Genomic DNA, 8068 nt, shown 5'->3' on the forward strand with positions numbered 1-8068 from the left:
CTCCTACCACATGAGAGGTCCAGGGTTCAAACCCAGGGCCTGCTGACCCACGTGCTGAGCTGGCCCATGCGCAGTGCTGATGCGTGCAAGGAGTGCCATGCCACGCAGGGGTGTCCCCCATGTAAGGGAGCACCATGTGTAAGGAGTGCGCCCCATAAGGAGAATTGCCTCATGCAAAAGAAAGTCCAGCCTGCTCAGGAGTGGTGCCGCACACACAGAGAGCTAACACAGCAAGATGACGCAACAAAAAGAAACACAGATTCCCGGTGCCGCTGACAAGAATACAAGCGGACACAGAAGAACACACAGTGAATGGACACAGAGAGCAGACAACTGGGAGGGTTGGGGGGAAGGGGAGAGAAATAAATAAAAATAAAATCTTTAAAAATATATATATATATAACCTATGGACTATAATTAACAACAATATTGTAATACTCTTGCATCAATGTCAAAAAAGTACTATGTTAATAATAGGAGAGCATGGAACAAATATATCAAATGTATGACATAGACCATAATCACTGGTAATATTCCGATCATTTTATTTCATCATCTGTAACAAACATTCCAAAACAATGCAATGTGTAATGTGCCGGTGGAGGGGTGTTATATAGGAGTTCGTATATTTGCATGATTGTTTTGTAAGTTCACAACCTCTCTAATTAAATAAATAAATATATACATATATACTTAAAAACTCTCACAATAAAAATACAAAGTAAAATAACAAAACTTTTGGAAATGACCTAGATCTGTAAGTGAAATGGGAAGCCACTGGAGGCTTTATTTCCCCTTTTCTGGCAATAACACCAGGAGGCATCCTATCTCCTATAAAAACACATTATCTTAAAAATCTTAACATATATAACATGCACAAGATTACAAAAGTAGTCCAAAGGTAATGTCATTGTATGATACAGCCGTCACCCAGCTTCCGCTCTCACCCTCACGTAGCCAATCTTGATTCCTCTCTACCCCTGCGCATCTCCCGCACAGGGAGCAAATCCATAGGAAGCAAATCCATAGGAAGTTTTGAGCACCAGTGGCATTCTCTGTCTTGCTCGGGATGCTGTGTTGACCAGGTGACAACGCAAAAGTTGGAGCAGTGGGGTCCTTTGCCCCCCTCTTCCAATAATCCAGAGAGATGATGGTGGTGTGGGCAAGGCTGAGGGTGGTAGAGACAGGAAGTGGTTGAATTCTGAAGAGAGTTGGAAGGTGGAATCCAAAAACCCTGCCGCTTGATTTGATGTGGGTTATGAAGCAAAAACTAGTGGCAAGGATGACACCAAGACAGAGCTGTTATTTACTGAAATGAGAAGACTTCAGGGGGAGCAGAATTGGGCAGGGCGGTTCTGGGCAGAAGACATAGAAGGAAGAGATTTAAAAAAAAAAAAATCATAAGCAAGTACTACATAAAACTCGAGACCAATAAATAGAAAAACCTGGATGAAATGGATTTTTTCCTAAAAAGAAGAAAAAAATTGTCTCCACAAGGAGTAGAAAATTTGAATAGAAAAATAAACATTGAAAAAGTGACAGGAAGTCCAGTCTTCCCCTGGAGAAGGTACTAGGCTTCAGGTCAGGTCTATTGAACTTTCATATCATTCTTACAGATTTAGGAAAAAAAAAAGAATTCTCAGTTCATTTTATGTGACAGGCATGAGTTTGATATTTAAACCAAAGAACGATACTTTTTAAAAAGGAGGCTACAGATCATTTTCATGAATGAATGGGGATTTTAACATCCTAGGTAAACCCCGAGCAAGTCCAGTCCAGCCTTGGGATGGAAGTTGGCGGAGCAAGCAAAGCAGCGGCTGGGGCATCCCTGGCCGGGGGCCCTCAGCCAGCGGCACCCTCCTTTCCTGCAGCGCAGCGCGGCAAACCCGGTGGCGGTAACTGGGTGTGGATGATTGGATTTGAAGCCCCGCCCTGCCTTGGCCTCCTGGCCCTATTTACAGGGAGGGACACAGAGCCATCTCGTTTCTCCAGTCACCAGGGTCAAAGCAGTAGGAACAGATTCGAGGCTGCAGCCCTTCTCAGCAAGTGCGACTGGGGGCAACTGGGGAGGGGGATCAGGGGATCATCCAGGGACAGTGCCGTCTGGTTTCTAGCTTCTCCCGAAGGGCCCCCCTCTGGCAGCCAGCAATCAGGTTGTAGCTGGGAGCATCCGAGGGGCCAGGGGCCCCTTGGCCTGCATTCCAGGTGTGCATCTGGGGCCCTCTTCTCTCCCAGGGAGGGGATCTGTGTTTCGTCACCTTTAGGCCCCCTCCTGCGGGTTACCTGCTTGGATGGGGCAGGAGCAGGGAGGTGAGGGCCTGGCAGGCTTTAGCAAGTTCTAGCCGTCTCCAGGAAGGGGGCCAAATCGGGCAGCATGCCTCCCAGCCATCACCTGTGGCCAGCATCTCCTAAACTCAGTGCACTGTTGGAGAGATTCTGGTAGACCCATTTTACAGAACCTGCAGAGGCAGGTTGACTCACACAGCTAGTGCGCACCAGCACGGGTCTGGGTGTTTCCAGAATGGCCCTCCCAGGCACCCACTCTGTAAGAAAAGGAGATTAGTTCAGTTTTCACGTAAAGGAAGAAAATATTAATTAATGTAACCTGGCAGCCTACTGCTTCAGTCTCCCACTCCCGGGTTAAGCAGGAACAAAGGAAACCAGCTTAAGCCAGTCCTATAGCTGGTAAAAAAGATGCACAAGAAAGCACTAAGGGAAGCGCATTTGACTTAATGGATAGAGCATCTTCCTACCACATGCAAGGTCCAGGGTTCAAACCCAGGGCCTCCGGATCCGTGTGGTGAGCTGACCCATGCACAGAGCTAATGTGCGCAAAGAGTGTCCCCCATGTAGGGCAGCCCCACGCACAAGGAATGCGCCCCATAAGGAGAGCTGCCCAACACGAAAAAAGTGCAGCCTGCCCAGGAGTGGCACCACACACATGGAGAGCTGACGCAGCAAGATGACACAACAAAAAGAGACACAGATTCCGGGTGCCGCTGACAAGAATCCAAGTGGAGACAGAAGTACACACAGTGAATGGACAGACAGCAGACAACTGGGGGGTGGGGGGGAAGGGGAGAGAAATAAATAAAAACTAAATCTTTAAAAAAAAGCTAGAATCATAATAAAAAAAAAGAAATTGCTAAGGCAATACCAATTCAGCACTAAATTCCATTCCCTATTTGGCAAAAGGAGCAGGTAAAAGCTAAAACGGCTGGAACGTGATGGGGGAAGCGGTTGATAAAAAACTGGTAAACTTGGGTGGGAAAGTTAGATTTCTAGGATAAGCTGTAACCTCTGAAGTAACCTCCGAAGTATGGAGAAACAGAGGAAGGGCTTGCTGTGCTAGGCTTAGGGGTATAAACTGTGTCATTTTATTTTGTTCCAGGAGCCAGCCACATTTTCTGGTTGTGTGCCCCTTCTTGCAAGATTGAGAATAAATTCTTTTCTTCTCCACAATGGGGTGAGCCTTATTTTCTTCCAGAAGGGGATTTCTTTCTTAACAACACGCTCTTTGGCAGCTGTGGGGGCACAAGAACCACAGACGCGAGGCAGCACCGAGGGGTCCTGCTGGAGGGCGGGTCTCAGGGTGGGGAATGGTCACAGGCTGGTCCGCCTGGGTCCTCCTGCAGCCGGCAGGATGGACAGATTCCCAACTCCAGGCGCCCCCAGGAGCCTCCCAGTCCAGGCGAGTTCTTTTCACCCCGCCCCCTCCAACTTCCCATCCTCGCCCAAAGGCGCTGGGTCAGCTCCCTCCCGCCACCTTGGTGCCCCTAACTGGCGCTTGCTGCCCCCTGCCTGCCCCCACCAGCTCGGTCTGGTGTCCGGCCAGGTGCCCAGCCCGGGGCAGGCAGAGGGAGCCCTCGGGTCAGGCTCTCACGCCTCACTCGCGCCTTTCCTGGGACCCCCAGCAGGTCGCCTCTGGGTCCACCGGGAGCCAGTTCAGGACCCGCGCCCCTACCAGGAAGGCTCCCGAAGCTCCCCCAGATGAGTGTCCTCAGCCTCCCGAGGGCTCGAGGGCTCGGGACATCTCGGGTGACCCGGCCCACAGGCTGGGGGCGGAGTCAACCCGGGCCCGCCCACTTCTCCCTCTGCCCCGCAGGCCCTGCAAGTTCGCGCCCATCTGAGCACCCACGAGGTCGAGACGCTGGGGGGCATTCTCTGGCTGACCGGTCCCTGAGTGGCGCTGTTGCTAGCTCGGGGCGCCGGGCCTGCCCAGGAAGGAAGCGGGGAGGTGCGGCGCCGCGGGTTTACCCCGCAGGGCGGCGGGCTGGTCCTCCCGCGCAAGCCCAGGGTGCGCCTCCCGCGGCCCACGCCCCTGCGCCCTCGGCCGCGCCCTCGGCGCTAGGCCCGGCTGGGTCCCCCGGCCCGCGCAGGCTGTCCGGAGTTCCACCTCTGTGTTGCTGCACATTTGGCTTAGAAAAGGGGACGCAATCCTGACGCCCTCTGTTTTGAGCCAGAGGAGGTGCAAACACCCAAGAATCGTTCACACAGACCCAGGGCGCAAGCAGCCCCTCTCCAGCCTCTCCAGCCGTGCCCACCTCCAGGGTGGGCCCCAGGCCCAGCAGGACTTCTTTATGCTTTGCTTTAGTTCTGTGACTCTAATGGCTAGCATGTAATTGCTCTCACCGGGAGTTTCTGTTGTCTCCTTTTTGGGGGTGCATGGGTCTTACTTGCCTGTTTCTTTGCATGATGTAATCTTTTGCTGGAAATTGGACATTTTAGATCATTGTAGCTACTCTGTTACTGAGCGAACGGGTTCGACTGCCTGATGTGCCAAGTCAATGCCATGACGTGGGGATTTTGAGAAGAGAAAGTTTTAATGCAAGATAGATGGGCATGGAGAGGGCGCCCTCTCCCAGATCGAATCTGTCTGTGAATTTAAAGAGTTTGGGGTTTTTATACGACCCAAACAAGGGGAGGTGGAAATGTTACCTAGCAGTGTTGCAAATCACTTTGTTAACATGTGATAACAACTACAATACCAAGTAAAGGAAAGGAAATAAGCTAAAGTAACCTTTACAGTAAATAAGAAGTAAAACCAATGTAGTCAGCGGTTCCACTGCTGGGTACTGAGCCTCCTCCCCTACTGGTTATTTTCATTCGCTTGTTTGTTTACTGACTGCCTGGATTCTTTCCTGAATTCTGCTCCTCTGCTGTGCGAAGCCTCTGTTCTTCAGGGTATGTCCACATCACCCTGGAGGGGAGGAGATTTGGGCAGGGCTCTCTTGGGCTGTTTCCTTAACCTCACCCTACTGTTGTCACTGGATTTTGTCTAGGTTCTATACTATGCTGCAGAAATGAATTTCAAGAGCATGCCAGGAGAGTTAGGCCAGTAATTGATCCAGGTAGGGAGGGAAGAGAAATGGGAGAAAATAACAGATCATGGGTCCCAGGTAGAGAGGAAGGGGCTGAAAAGTGATAAAGCGGGCTGACTTACAGACTACAGTTCCCCATTATAGAGTATAAATGCCCGGGCTTCACTTGCGTGTTGATCGGTGCATGGCAGGACACAGGGAGACCAGGGTGCAGAAGGCAAGGACAGGGGTCAAAGGCAAGAGAGAGCAGATGAGGCTTTGCACTTGCTTTTTTTTTTTTTTTAGCCCCCCCTTTGTGTCTTGCTTGCTGTCTGCTCTCTGTGTCCATTCTCTGTGCGTTCTTCTGTGTGTCTGTATTTATTTTCATTTATCCACGCTCCCCCGTGGCTTGCTTGTTGTCTGCTCTGTGTCCCCTCACTACACGCACTTCTGTGTTTTTACTTGTCTCCCTTTTTGTTGTGTCACCTTGCTGAGTTGGCATTCTGCAGCGCTTGCGGGCCAGCGGAACTCCGCGGCGCTCGGGCGGGCAGCCCTCCGCAGCATGCAGGTGAACCTGCCTTCACCAGGAGGCCCCGGGATGTGAACCCAGGGCCTCCCAAATGGTAGACGGGAGCCCAACTGATTGAGCCACAGCTGCTTCCCTGCGCTTGCTTTTTAACCCCCTAATTATTCTTCCCTTTGCTAATGACACAGGAGTTCCAGCTATTTGCTGTTTTGATTGATTACCCCACCCATCAATCCCCCAGGAGGGCCCAATAATAAGGCCCCTGGAGGACATCCAGGGCTTCTCCTGGCTTCTGGAGGAAATCTCTTGTCTCTCGTGAGGATCTTCCAGCAGCCATCTTGGGGGAATTGATGTCCCCTGAACTTCTTGCCAGGTTCCAGATCCATCTATTGATTCCCTTACTAGCCTGGGCCGTTCCACAAGCCCAGAGGATGGGAGGCAACTGTCCAACCCCATAGAGCTCTCAGCTCCTAGAGAAGAGAGAGAGCTCAGAGAGAAGGGGGCCTGGATCTACCCCCCAGCCCCAGAATCTTGACTCAGAGATCTTGCCTGAGGTGGGGGACAGGTATAAAGCTGATAACTCCTAATCTTGTCCTGTATCAGTCAGCCAAAGTGGTGCTGATGAAAAATACCAGAAATTGGTTCGTTTTTATACAGGGTATTTATTTGGGGTAGGAGCTTACAGATACCAGGCCATAAAGCATAAGTTACTTCCCTCACCAATGTCTGTTTTCACATGTTGGAGCAAGATGGCTGCCGGCGCTTGTGAGGGTTCAGTGTTCCTGGGTTCCTCCCTTCCAGGGTCTTGCTTCTCTCTGGGTTCAGAGTTCCTCTCTTCCCAGGGCTTGCTTCTTCCTGGGCTTAGGGTTCCTCTCTTCCTGGGGCTTGCTTCTGTTTCCTCTGTGTGCTGACTTCCTGGGGCTCCAGCTTAAGACTTCAGCATTAAACTCCAACATCAAAACTCAAACATCAAAAGCCCTTAGCTCTGTCCTTTGCCATGCCTTTTATCTGTGAGTCCCCACCCATGTCCTAATGATGTAGCCCAACCAAAGCCCCAATCATAACTCAATCATGCCCAGGTATAGACCAGATTACAAACATAATCCAATATTTATTTTTGGAATTCATAACCATATCAAATTGCTACACTTACCAAAGGAACTGAGCTCATTTACAACAGAGCATGGAGAAGTTTGGACCTAAGGGCATTTTCAAAACCAGTGGAGTTGTGGAGTAGGGTATGGTAAGGAGATGCCTGGGTTTAAAGATGATACAACCAAGGCCATAGGCTGGCTGGTTTGCTGGTGAGAAATGGGGAATAACACGAAATAAGACAGCTGGGGGAGCCCTCCTGGGCTCCTGATCTCAGAACTATTCCTTCAAATAACCTGAATTTGATTGCATCAGTTTGTGGAGCAATGTATGATCCAAGACCTCGTTGAAAAAACAGAGCAATAAATTGGCAAGTTTTCTGTGACCACAGTGAGGTTGTATATATAATTACTTTATGATAACTGTAGTGGTTGGGCTATTGTGTCAATTTGGCCAGGTAATTGTGCCCAGTTGTTTGGTCAAGCAAGCACTGGGCTAACTGTAATACAAGAACATTTATGGACTTTAGTCACCTTTACTGCAGTGGTAAATCATAGATAGCTGGTTATAATTACATCAATCAGGGAGATTGCCATCAGCAATGAGTGATGCTTAACCCAATCAGTTGAATGCCTTGAAAGGGGAAGTGATTCCAGCATTGAGAGAGAATTTCCCAGCTCGTCTTTGGACAGCCAACATCTCCCAGAACTTGTCAAGAACCTTCACTGGACTTTAATTGCAGCCCTGGCTGTGACCTGCCTGCAGAACCTGGACTTGTGCATCCCCATGGCTGTGTGAGAGACTCTTATAGAATCGCATTCTATTGACAGATATCTCTTGTTGATTCTGTTTCTCTAGACAACCCTGACTAATACAGCTTGGTACCAGGAGTGGTTCTTGAGGAACAGAATCTTAAACATGGTGTGTCTGAGATGGTTCTGGGAGTTTTGCAATTGTCTCTCTACCCTAATTGGACTCAAGGGTACTGACAACTCCCTTTCCAATAACAGAAAGGCTGTTAACAGTCCATGTCAGGAGTTGGCAATCGAGATATACAAAATAGCATTGTTGCAGCAAAGCCAGGAGTTCTGAGTGGCAGAAAACCAAAATGGCATTCAGAAAGGCAGAGTAACAGATTTATTAGGTGCAG

Source organism: Dasypus novemcinctus, chromosome 10, assembly GCF_030445035.2.
Source record: "Dasypus novemcinctus isolate mDasNov1 chromosome 10, mDasNov1.1.hap2, whole genome shotgun sequence".
Taxonomy (NCBI): domain Eukaryota; kingdom Metazoa; phylum Chordata; class Mammalia; order Cingulata; family Dasypodidae; genus Dasypus; species Dasypus novemcinctus.